At 39.3% G+C, this 13,864-nt stretch overlaps 1 pseudogene; it reads right to left on the reverse strand.

Moving 5' to 3' along the window:
* Positions 1–3,654: 3,654 nt before the first annotated feature.
* On the reverse strand, positions 3,655–4,575 carry LOC146488658 (uncharacterized; annotated as a pseudogene).
* Positions 4,576–13,864: the final 9,289 nt, after the last annotated feature.

The raw sequence follows: 13,864 nt of genomic DNA on the forward strand, positions 1-13,864 counted from the left end.
CACTGACCTTTGCAACCTTGCCATTTCCAACGAAAGCAGATGAGCTGCAAAATCGTTGTCTGTATTAAACAGGCTTAATCCTTTATAAATTTTCCATGCTTGGTGGACACGTGTTGTAAACCATACACGACTTCTAGAGCCACTCCAGATTGCCCGGTTTAACTTATGCGCTTCCAGAGATTCCACTGAACATCCAGTCGCCAGTCGGGCACGACGTCTCTTTGGACCATCCATCGACTAAAAATGTCGATTTCGGTGGCTAAAAAATTTCCAACCTCACAAAAACGAACTTATATTTACAAGAGAGAACACGAGATTAGAAAAATTGTAGAACAAAGGGCGGATGATCAAAATTCGGGCACAATTTCAATAGATTATTTCACCGCAAGCAAACGTCGAATTTAGTGTCGACCTGTACAATTTATTCTTGAGCCGGTCTGCTTGCGCATGCGCTTAACCGTGAAATTTAAATGGTTTTTAACCTCCCGTAGGCGACCACTTGACGCACAATCTGCTGTATCCCTGCTGTATCTCTCACAGGCGGAAATTGCAAAATGTGTTGCTGTAACATATTGGCCACATCATTACAGAGGATGCCGTATTAACATCTCACAGCCAGAGCTACCGGAAGTGTCTCCCGAAATAGTTTAGCATTGAAACAATTGGTAACATACACATGCACTATAGTGTACACTGAAATAAACGTTAATCAGGTTGAATCCCTTGTAAGAAAGAAACTCTTATCTTGTAAATAGTATGTATGTACATGCATGACTGGTGATGACTCTCTCAACTTTGTGTTACTCAACAGAAAAATTGTGGTGATAAAGAATGTCAACTTGATTATGTTACAAACAAACGCGAACTGGTTGTAGATGGTTTACGCTTGAAATGCAAAAATACTGTTTGCTCCTAAATCAGGTAGTCTAAAGAAAGTTATTACTTTGGGCTTTGATAAGCACTGGCAAAAGGGTTAGGTCTCTGCAATTACCATATGCAAATTACCCAAAATTTAGACTCCCTGTGGTCTGACCTCTGGTAAGTTACTTCCTCCCGTAAGCGACCACATATCCTTGACATTATGGGTGCTCGCTTACAGGAGGTTCGACTGTATATGCAAACACCACCACCACTTCGGCCATTAACAGAACGATCCTTCCTAACAACCTCAAATCTTGGCAAGTGTATTTCATTATTATTGACTGAACTATCAATCTTCGTTTCACTGATAGCCAGTGCATCAATTTTGGAGTCAAGTAAAAAGAAAATTGAGATCATCCGAGTGAGCGAGCAAACTATTGATATTTAATGCCGCCATGACAAAACCCCGGCCAAATGGATTGATAGTGGATGGGCTGCCCTTATTGTTAGTGCACTTACAATTTACTCGTGGAGGCAAAGACTCATTCGTTTCCCAGTCTGCAATACCCTAATCACCTCTAAAGTAATTAATAAAATTTGTTGCAAGTCGGGCAGTTCCTTTAGTGTTGAGGTGTAGACCACTCATGTTTAGGTCATGTTCAGGAGAGATATTTCAATGATCGACATACCCCCGTCCATTTTGGTTGCAAAACGTTAGTATCTTGTTGACACCCAACACTTTGACAGCAAGGAATTCATCCCGGACTGGCTTTCGACATTCGCTTCACAGTGTGAGTGAAATTCTTCTTACAAGCAGACATGAATTTTCCGTGAAGCTCCCGGACTTGTTTCATGACCACATTGAACATTTTTTTAAGAGCTTCGACCTTGCGGCCGAACGATTGACATATCCTGCATGAGCTGACTTTGAAGTCGATGTTATGCTCCAAAACAGATTCCAACTTTTGACGAAGGCTGCTGTGTTGTTCAATATTAAACGTGCACAGTTTGCCAATCAGGGAAATCACGCAAAGAAGACAAATCGTGTCTTTCGCCTTTGATCTTATCTTAGAAAAATACTTCTTTATTGGTGTTTTTGGCCAGCTGTAAATACTCCGCAAATCCTCGATTGAACTGCATGGCGTGGAAGCCAGGAGAATCGAAAATGCTGGCGGGAACCTTGCGGACTCTGCTCGCAGGGTACCTAAGTCCTCACCCGTTGCTCAGAACTGTTTTCAGTCAAAGACATTTTGTAATTTTGTGGAAATATGGGAATTGTCCCATGCCCATAAAACTTATGCAATTATGCAGAAAGTTTGTGGTGACATGAATGCCACTGGACCTGTAGATGTTGCCGATGAATTCTCTTCAGATGAGGAAGAGTCATTGCCAGAAGACTGGGATGACCTTGGATTAGATGCCAACCTTGGTCAAATGGCAGTGGATGAGCTGACTCTCGCTGACATGAATAATTCACAGAATGAATCTATTGACAATCTTCGTAGCAATGTCCCATTTTCTGCTCTTAATGTATTATTGAACTCGAGTTTTGATGCAGTGTTATAAAACTGGATATTTTAACTCAATAAGTTGTAAAGTTTTAAAGCTAAAAACTTGTGCTGAAAAATATATTTAGAGCAGAAAACAGATCATCCTGTTAATTTAAATCATCCACATCAGCTAGAACCAGTTCATCCATAGCCATTTTAGCAAGTTCACGTTATAAGATGCAGTTAAACCTCTGCTTACAGAAATGTTAAAAACATTTACAAAATGTAAAATTGTAAACATTGTAAAAACATTTACAAAATGTTAGCAGTCTGTAAGATAGACTACCTAGTTTTGAAACCCAAAGACAGTTTCTTCTTGAAGTGTGAGATCCATGCAAACAGTCTAGATGTGTCTACATTCTTCAGGGGATCTCCTTGAAAATGCAAGAAGTGTCTCCACAGTCTCTCCTCTTGATACTCCAGAACACTCTTGTGCACTTATTTTTTCACTAGCTCATCCAAGTCTTTAACTGGAAATTGTGCGACATGTTTTTTCAAACGAACTGAAGGCTGCAGACTTCTGTTCATCTTTCCAAACACTGCCAGTGCTGGCTTCTCAGCCCTTTCAATTCTTGCCACTGCATTCTCTGTTACATTTTTTTTTAATGAATAAATTTACTGACATAGGGCACTTTAAATGCAACAGTGCTTGCAGACTTACAATACACAATAATACAATATAACGCCACCAACTTAACAATACAACACTTCCAACTTAGATATTAATCGAAAAATGGAAAAACGTATTGACTGCAATTTTAACATTTATGATGTAATATAATATATAGTATCTGGTAGTCAGCAAATTATGTTTAACTAACTCTAGCTACCATAAATAAAGTTCCATTTATCATAGAATTCTTTGAGCGTGTTATTCTTGATACTAATGTATTTTTCTGTTTGTAATTTGATATTTACTTTTGCTAGTAAGTTGGTTATGTTGGGAAGAACTCCGAATAAAATTGATTGGAGTTGATAAATAAGTTCTAAGCTGACATATGTAAAGAGACTACCGGTAAATAAAAAATCAGACAACAAACAAAGCCTACTGTCAGGAAATGAGAAACGTTTGATGGAATATAAACAATAATGCCTCATATGTACATAAACAAAAAATGGAACGAGAATAAATAAAACACATTTAGTTAATTTACCTACAATTTGATAAGCCATTACACTTAACAATAAACTAGTGGCAGGGAAAGACCAGACGCCTTATACTAACAGTGCATTTCTGTAATGATTATAAATTATCTAAGTCTACCTCAGAGAAGATTCTAATAGGTCTGCCATCAGGGGAAGTTCTAACAAACATCTTACCATCCATTGTCCAAACACTAAGCAACATACCATCTCTTCTGCGCCTGTAAGCTTCTTCTAATAATCGTCGTCTAGAAGTTGTCAGGTTCTCGTTGATAAAAATGCCACGTTGTGTTGTGCTTGGATATCCAGGGAAGAGATCTTTGATTGTAACGTTCTTCAACTGTGTACGCTTCTTGTGAAGGTTTGACTTCGTTTTGTGGCTAACAAATCTCGCGATAATACCTTTTCCTCGTCTTAATTTGTGGCAAATCTCAATGTCTTCCGGCTCGACCGTAATGTTAAGAGCTTCAGCTACTTTAATTACACTGTCCTCCGTACTAGAATAGGCGTCTTCCGGTATTCCTAATATTTCAATGGAGTTTTACGTGTGTATTGTTCGAGGTTATCGAAGTTATCCCATAGTTGCAAAATATCTTCCGTTTGGTGACGAAGTTTTTCTTTCGTTGCTTTTAGCTGTTCGTTAGTAGAATCCTGGGACGCTTTTAATGCCTTGTTTTCGTCATTCGCTTTTTGTAATGATTCCTTGAGCTCTTTCAGCTCGCAGTTGTTGAAATTTATATAGTCCTTAAATTCCTTCCAGTTCCCTTCTCAATGCTTTGTTGTCACTTAGAAGCGATGAAACAGAGCAGTTGATTGATTGATTGATTGCTAATAGTAAGCTTTTGATTTCTAACAGACTAGGCTCCTCCTCGCTGTCGGCCAGTGATTGAATAACTACGTTTATGTCTCCTTCGAGGTTTCCAGCAGATTCGGAGGCCATGTTTAGTTTCTTCGAAGCTCGAGGCGAAGTTTCTTCTTCAATGGAACCTCTCTCGCCACGCTTGTCTTTCTGAGTGCGCATTTAGTTAAAGGACATTTGTAACTAAGATGTTAATTTGTATTTACCGAGAGTTATTGGGCGTCGCTGCCATACTTCAACTACGCGATCAGCAAAAAGGACGCGTCCGTGTGGCATGAAGTCCCTGCGCCTTTTCGTCTCTGTTTCATTCACACCTAGGTTAGCAATCCCTTGCTTAATGTGATTATTATGGTGTTCTACTTCAAAGTCAAATGGGATGTTCCTTCCTAAGCCACCATGATTATTGACTAATCTGTTCCAGGTGAAAACTTCAGCATCACTCTCACTTGGACCCCCATTTACAAGCAGCAACTGTTAAAGGCTCTTAATAGCATACTTGGTCCTGTGAGGATCATCAGCCTTGCACAGTAGCATAAGGTACTTGTACTGTCTGATGATTCTCTTCCCATCACCCTCTGCAACTGCATCCAGGAAGTTTAAAAAGAACAGTTCTTCACTTAGTAGTGCAGTGTTATAATTAAACATGTCATCATCCTTTCATGGTAGAACTTTGGACAATGTGGGGGTGGAATAATTGTTGTCAGGGACAACAACTGGGGGGTCATGACTGAGTTCATGTTTCTTTTGACTATTTCTATTATACTTGAAAGACTTTGAACATCCGACAAATCTACAGGAAATCTACATGGGGAGCACGGATGGTGCAGTGGTGAGAGCCCTCGCCGCCCACCAATGTGGCCCGGGTTCGATTCCCAGGCTCAGCGTCATATGTAGGTTGAGTTTGTTGTTGGTTCTCGTGCTTGCTCCGAGAGGTTTTTCTCCGGGTACTCTGGTTTTCCCCTCTCCTCAAAAACTAACACTTCTTAATTCCAATTCAATCTGGAAAGTGTCCCCAATTAGTGCTCTGCGCTAAAGACATTGACACTTAAATAAAGTGATTTTTTTTCATATTTAAAACGCCCATATGGGTTTAACTCAATTTGACTGATCATTTCCAGTCTCTCCTCAGCAGAAACCATGGTTTCAATGGTTTTGTCCATCATTTCCTTGTTGACAACAAGTTTGTCAACAATTTTTGCTGCTGCTTTATGCAATTTCTTGAAGTTATCCCTGGTTGCTAGGTCTGCAGGGCTAGGCAAATTCTTGGGTTGTTCAGTTTTATTGGTTATCCCAAAAACTTCAAAAGCTGTGGCTATGACCCGAGCTGTGACCTCAAGAATCAAGAAGTCCATGTCTGGTCGGTAGGTGGTGTGGGGATCCTCTCTTACATTTTGGCAGTTGATGATATTTTGATCAAAATAGATAGTGCGCTCATCATCAGAAGAACTTCCAGAGTAGAAGCACCTGCAGCAGCAGCTAGAAAAGAGAGAAAAGAGAAGAGGACCATTTTCTTGACATGGCCAGTGACTACAAAACACAACAACACAAAATTACTCCAGAATCCTGAAAGTAAAGTTGCATTTACCAATGTTCAAGTTGAAGGGGGGAGTGGTGGCAGGCAATACCCTCTCTTCATAATAACAATCCAAAGTCCCAAACTATGTAGGGAAAATTGAAGGATTAAGGTGTTACCGTTTATCTGTGTTTTATAGGGTTTTTAAAAATGAAAAAAAAATCGCAATAGTAGACCATAATATTATTTGCATTGTTTGATATTGAGCAAGAAGAAGTCTCAATTTGAAATAGTGGTTTTGTTAGGCAATATATGATAATTGATCACAATATTATTTTAGGTAAACGTAAGGAAACTGTATCTTAGCTGTGTTATATGGAAAAATTGGTTTGTGTGCACTTATAGAAAATTAAGGAAGTTCCTGGCATTTTATTCTATGTTCTTTTATTGTATCACCATAACAAAAATTGTGCATATATCTGAAGTATATTTCACAGCAATAAAACAAACTATTATACGGCCTTAGCTTGTAGACTATGAAAATGCCACTTGTTTGCTGCCGGCATATGGGGAGGGGGTGGCATGGAGCCTGAACATTCTCACAGCAAAAGCAGTCATGATCGGCGATGGCTCTGATATGGTACATTAGGGGGTTTAGGCCATCTGCCACATACATCCTTTACCACACAATGGGGCATAACCTCACGGACATCGTCAATTAGGCACCCCGACTCTTGCTTGTGTGCCAGGTACACTTGACTTTCTAACAATCCGCAATCTTTCAATGTCCTCCAAGACCATCGATAATCTTTGCGGCATTTGTTGTGATTGCTTATGCGTGCGTTGCTCCTTCCTTGTGGTTTGAAAGGAGACAACGTTATGCACCGACCTTGTAGACAAAACGGGCATGTCTCAGCTGCCTCGACTGGTTCATGTGGAGGATTCACTGGAGCATTTCCAGCTATAGCAGCAGGACCATTTTCTGTGGCTAGCTGGTCTCGCCGTAGAAACAGCTGCACTTGTGTAGGTGGGGACTGCTCATCCTCGACAATAGGTATTGAAAAACGTCGCGGAGCTGCGAGAGAACAAAACTAAAAACAATTGACCCCTAATCATGCATTTCACGGACATTGGATAATGATCTCTGGGGTGTAAACTTGTATATGTTTAGTCATGTAAATATTCTTTTATCTTTTCGCGTGCACGTTCGCGGGACTTTGTAAAACGAGGGCGTCTTAGTACTTTAGTACAGTCATTGCATTATAAGATACGTTAGTTTATAAACTAAACCTCAGCTACGATTTGCAGCTTATAACATATTGTAATCTTTAGAGAAGTTGAAAGGTATTATATTTCTGTGGAAGTCGAGCTATGTACATTTCAACCAGACATGACAGGAATCAAGTTACTTCGACTGAGCTGTTTGAAAAAAGGGCGCGTGAATGAAAAATTTGTTAGATAGCATAGAACTGTTTTTGTTTTCAATAGATAGGTTTGGGAATTAGTATGAAAAGAAATACCAGCTACATATACATGTGATGCAAAATAAAAAGAAAACTGATAAAAAATGTTTGGAAGTATATATTTATATATACTGACCGTTTGCTCGTCGGTTGGCGACTGGCTTCAATGACACAACTTCAGCAGTTTGTCTCGTATCTCGTAGAAGCTAGATTATAGCATCCTGGTCCCCTTCACAGACTTCAACAGTTATCTGCAAAGAAACAACGATCAAAAGCTGCTACGTACCGGCTAAAACGTACAAAGTCATAAATGGAATCAAACAAGGATAACACTCACCCGCACTCATTTTCTTGGAGGAAATTCAGATGATGCAGGCATCTTTCGCGATTTTCTACGAGAGGTAACTGGGGTCAACAGTTATAAATTACGCTAAGAAATATTGTTATAAAACACAGTGTGTGTGTAGCGCGACGGCAAATTCTCTAACTCAAGCATGTTAAGGCATGGCTTGAATCCTTGTCCCTTACCCCCAGCAGCGAACCTTGTGGGTTGACGCGTTACAGTGTCCCGTAGCGGGATGTGATGTGGAAAACAAACATGCCGGCATATAAGCACATCTTCTTGTTCTTAATCCTTGGTCACCTTAGTTATTTGGACAATTTATCGCTTCTCTAAAACTTTTTTATCAAGAAAAAAGTATTGGCCAGTTTTGTGTTGGATTTCTTTTAAACTCGGCGGACAAGAAGCTGGATTTCCGATTATTTGTCTGCAGCGCTTGCAATTAATTGCCCGCGAGATGTCGATCGACACCACTTCAAACGGTATTTATGCTTAATGCTGGATGCTGGTGAAGGAGCCTGATGAACTTAATAAAATTGTCATGGGAGGTAACCCAACATATTTATGGTTCTTTTATAACCTGAGCAGATAATTCAGTCTTTAGGATAAGCTTAAGCTAAAATATCGTTCGGCAACAAACACGTTTTCTCATTTAAATTTTTATTGCAGAAAATAAATATAGTATTTTACGTTCAGTATTATAAAATACTAGTATAGCTTGAAATAATCATTTTCCCGTGAAAGGGTCGATTTCAGGTGCAAAAAAGACAAAATAACACCTTTTTTTTGGTGTAATTAAATTAAAGGTCAACATCTAAATTCTCCTTGCAGTCATGTAGAAATATCATACACCTTTAAAGAAGAATTTAGATTTAATCATCGAGTGCAATTTTTCCCAGCAAAATCTCAAATTGTCCTTTGTTGATTATCACTTCTATCTTTTCATACCAGAATAGAAGCACTTTCAAAAGCTATCTACTGATACATTTTTAGAAGTATCTTTGTTCCAAACAAATGATTTATAGACACTTTTTTAATGTATTTGATATATACATGTATGCAGAAATAGACAGTTTCACAAACCTTGAATCTTGCATGCTAAGTAGCCCGTCAAATTCTAATGACGATTTTGTAAATTGTGCGCACAAATGTTTGAATACATGATATATTGATATAATTATTACATTCTTCCAATATTATTGGTTAATGCAAAGCTTAATATTTAATATTTTAAATTACACGTAGCATGTGACTGAGTTTTGTGAAATTGCTCTATCTAATAATGTCCTAAACATTTAGTTGTATTTACAAGAGGTGAACTGTAATTTTCCATGACTCGAGGAGCTTTAAGGCTACTTTTTTCTTGTGGCTCAATTCTTTGAAGTGGTCATCATTAATATAGTCACTGTTATTTGGTATTCTGCCATGAGTTGCCAGAAAATCCTCATCCCATTGTTTCAGCTGGGTTTTGACAGACCTTAGTTCCCTTAAAACACAAGTTTGCATGTTGGTAAGAAGTGTGCCATACTTCTTTCTGTAAAAGTGTGCCTTGGGGATTTTTGCAACTGTTTGCTTCAGTCGATCAATCTCAGAGACCTGGTGTCTTTCCTAAAATTAATTCTAAGGCCTTTGCAGTCTTTGACTGAACCTCCTTCCTTCTTTTTTGGCGATGTTTCCTTTTTTCTTGCTTTGCTAGGTGGCTTGGTTGGGCAGTCATTTTCATGTATACTTGAGTTATCTGCTGTATTCACTTCTAGATCTCCCGGTGAGTCAGCGTCAGGCTGCTCATCTGAATCCAAATCCATATTTATTGTGAAAGGGTTGTGATCAGCTGTTTCAAGATCTGCTTGTTGATCTTCAAAAATGATGTGAGTTGTTTCATCGCCGTTTTCACTGCTTGTGTTTTCTCCTTGTTGATGATACAGTGGAGCTGCTGCATCTTGCATCAGTAGGGGATTTTCTGTTTCAGTTTCATGCTCAATTGCATCTTCAGACTCCCTGTGGTAGATAAGTTTGCCATCTTCATCCTTCATTTTGTAAATTGGAAGCTGGTCAGGCTGACTGGCACATTCCTCTCAAGTCTTCTCCAAATAGTGGCATATCTTCCTGATGTTGTTTGATCTGAAGGGGTGAAGTTGAGGGCCTTGTGCTTTGTTGTCTGGTTCACCTGATGCATCAAAATATTCAACAGAACCATCTTCCCTCCATTTCCACCAAATCTCAGCTCTAGTTTTCAGAAAATCACAGATCTTGGATAGATGTGCCTGCCATAAGCTAGATGTCTTTGTCATGAGTTTCTTTGAGAAAACTGAGTTGGTTGGCTTGGGAAGACCTTTCGCAAGACAGGAGATCTCTTTTTCTTGGTTTGCAAGGGTTGCCGAACTGTTTGTCTCCACTGCCATTGCATCTTCAGCTTGAATGTGTAGGTAGGCATTTGGCACAAGGTCTTCTATGTGCTTGTTCAGGTCTTTCTGGTGATGTCCTCAATCCAGTCAAAATACCTCTCAAAGAGCTCAGCACAGATGGAACGGAGGCAGACCAGCCTATTCAGCAGTGGGGCATGATCAACAGAACCATGATAATAAATACCACACAGCTTCCGTGGGGTTAATTCCTTTGGTGGAGTGAGCAGTCTCTGGATGGCTTGACCATGTCTAAACGAGATATTGTAAAGGCGTAGCACTGATCTTGGGCTTTTTTCCCCATCATTTTCATAATAGATGCCCATCATCTCACAGAATAGGAGAAGCATATCTTTCTCATCTTCCTTGAGAAGATTCTTGTTGGATAAGGCAATGGGCACCTTTAATATGGCTCTTTTGTAGTCAGTTGCCCTTAGTTTGTCTTTCTTTAAGGCCAAGTTTGTGATCTCTTTGAACAGTAACAGGGCATCAACATCTGTCATGTGTTGGGGCAACTCTGTGAGAATGTTGGCTATGTGATTGAGACGTGTGGAGAGGTTAAAAGAAAAGGACTTCAAAATCTTGTAGATTAAGCTCATCAAGTGACTGTTGCTGTGATCCAAACAGCAAAGCAGGCACTCGGCTTGCCCCTCTCAGTAAATCAGTGAGCCTCTCTTGGAGTTTCTTTTTGTTGCCATGTGCATCAACTCGTCTTGATTCTAACTCTTCTCTGATGTCTTCAACTTTGAGGGATTTAAATGGACCGGTAGCATCTGATTTTCCAAATTTTCCTTTCAGCACTGGGCTTTGCTTTTCTTCCAAGGTTTTGTACTTTTGGTGAACCATGTAATCATACGCGCTAGCCCGTCTCATGTCTCCACCACATCCACAGCAACCAAAATGTCCTCCCTTCTGTGTGCCATCTTCAAATTCTACAGCTGGATTGTCACCAGTCATAAATCGCATCTTTTCTCTAAGCTCTACTGTTTCAGTTTCATCTGGCGCTTGAACTTCAGTGGAATGCAGTTGTTTTAGGCACTCTCCTCTGGTTGGAATGAAGGCAAGTTGGTCTGAATCTTTCGTTCCAGCAGCACCTAGCATGTAGAGGAGTGGGGCCTCTATTACTGACTGCATATCCACTCCTTTTCCCCCTGCTTCTCCTTGTATTCCTGGCTAGTGAGATGAACAGCAAGATCAAACACTTCTCGCACTAGAAACAGCATAAAACCTGAGCTAGCTATGCTTGAATGGTCATGCCATATGAGCCAGTGTCCGGTTCTCTCACACTTCTTGAGATGTTGACAGAGTAGGTCATCAGTCATGTTGCCATTGTACTCATGGAGAAGTTGTAGTCTTGTCTTCAACTGCTCAGATGTCATGTAGTCATGTTGTCAATCTCAGTAGATCTTTGTGTATTTTTGCACTTTTTGCACAGACTTCTTTTAGTGGGTACTTTCTGGCAGAAACTTTACAAACTTTATTTTCAATATTTCCCTCAGAAGTGAGAACCACCTTAGTGTATTCATTGTCTAGCACAGGAATGCCAAGATTGAATCGCCCTGACGCAATTCTTTGTTTGATGTCTTTTCTTATCCCTTTGTTGTTTTGATAGACAGGAACAGAAACTGCCCCACCAACTTGCTTCTTTAAGGCTTTCCTCACACGACACCTCCCTAGGTAAACAAATATTAAAGTTTGTTTGTATATTATTAAAAAAAACATTGGTATGTTTTATACTTATATTTGCAGATTTTTTTGGAGGGGGGGTGGGGGTGGGGTGAGATAAGGTACAATTCTGCTAGATAACCGGCGAAACAATTTGAAATTTAAAATCAGCCTTGCATTCAGTGACAGGCTGATTTAAAAGAGTAACCATGTTACCACGAATTGTATGTCCAGATATATACAAAAAGTTAGAATATTGTCATAAATTTGATTTTGTTTCCCTTTTTGAGAGAAAATTAAACTTTGTATATTAAGGTTCTGGACTGCACGTGTGTCAACTGTAAATTTTGGATATTATTAATTTTTTTTATTTAAAATACTATATTTTGATATGCATGAGAAACTCTCAAATTACATGACAACTCTTGTAAAGAAAGTGCCAAACAAACATTCCTAGGAACCCAGGCTGTTGAAAGTCTGCTGCTTCAGCCAAAACAAGGTGCCCATTGTCTCTTTGTTGTACCCCCACCCCCCTGGGCTCCCCTGGAAAAAAGTTTAACTGGGCTCCTTAATATCTTAAATTTTAAAACAGCCTTGCTAAATTTCATTCTAGGCATAATTTCATAGTATATATACCTCCACTAGTTGGCTCAAAGGGGGTTAAGTCTATTCCATTTGATTTCAAAAATTCTTTTATTATTTGCCCTCCATTAGGTGGTGTGGTATCACTGGCATTTCCTCTGATGAGATACTCTTTTGCCTTTGCAGACCAGTAGACAGGTTCGTGAGGCCAGTTCTTCACATCCTCCAATAACTGTTTAGTGTTCCCTATGACTTCTTTAGGAATGTGAGAACGCTCCTTCATTTCAGGTGGAGTTTTCTCTAGTCTTGATTGGCTTGTTGTATCGTTTAAAAAGATTGATGAATTCTTTGTTTTGCTCTCGCAGTAAAAGATGCTCTCTGAGCTAAATGAGAATCGACATCATTTTCTTTCCACACAGCTTCAACATAGGTTTTGAATTCACATTGTTTTTCCAAACGCTGTTTTTTTCTTTCACTGGGGCTTTGCTTCTCTTGGAGGTTTAACTGTGGTACAGCAAGCAGTACCTCACTAAATGACTTGCCCAGATTCTCCTTGCATGTTTTTTCATGTGTTGAAAAGATCATTTCTCCAACAGCTCTGAGTTCTCCTTTGGTTGCTTGAGTCTTCTTGGGGACATGGTTTGCTGATCTGTTTTTTATTTCAGTAAAAGGGCCCTTAGGCTTATTCTTGTTTTGTTTGCTTTCAGGGAATGTTTCACTGATAGATGGAAACTTTTGCAGCACTTGCAGTTTTTAATGCTGTGAAGATTTCTTCTAAGTTGTGTTGTTTTGGACCATTTTGCAGAGGAAAACTGTGCAAGATAGGCCTGTTTGTCCACTGCTTTTCTCCATTGTGATATTTTGCCATCAATGATTTTGTAGCTCTTCATAAATGCAACTGTTGATGTAATTTTTTTACAGTAACTTATGTTAAAATGATCATTGAATATTGATGAAAGTAAATGAAATTCCTTATCACTGAAGTGTATATTTACCTCTGTCGAGCAACATTGGTTTGTAGTCTTTAAACTGCTCAATGTAGAGGTAAAATCTTTCATCTAGAATACGCCTATTAAACTGGACCTGTGTTTCATCAGAAGTTCAGATAATATTCTTAAAAGGAGTTGTTTTTGTCTCTCAGAGGAAGACCCTAGCAAACCCACAGCAAACTCTCTCTGTCATTTTGAAACTGCGCGCCAATCCACCAAAATGTTAAGTATTTCGCATGCGCATTGTCTCGAATTTCAACTGAAGCTCATTCCAATGTAGTTACGTGCCCTAAAGAAACCTTCCTGACTAAAGAACACGTAACATCAGACAATTATCGGGCGTTTTGTGGCTATGAAATGTTCGCAGAAAATTGACTTGGTATTACAAATATCTAATATACAGCATTTCCAAAATACACTTGGGGAATTTATTGAAGCGCATTAAGTCTCGTACACGTTTCTACCTCAGTAAAAGTAGTTTTAATATGACTACAAAC

Source organism: Pavona decussata, unplaced genomic scaffold (assembly GCF_977016875.1).
Source record: "Pavona decussata unplaced genomic scaffold, jaPavDecu1.1 SCAFFOLD_9, whole genome shotgun sequence".
Lineage (NCBI taxonomy): Eukaryota > Metazoa > Cnidaria > Anthozoa > Scleractinia > Agariciidae > Pavona > Pavona decussata.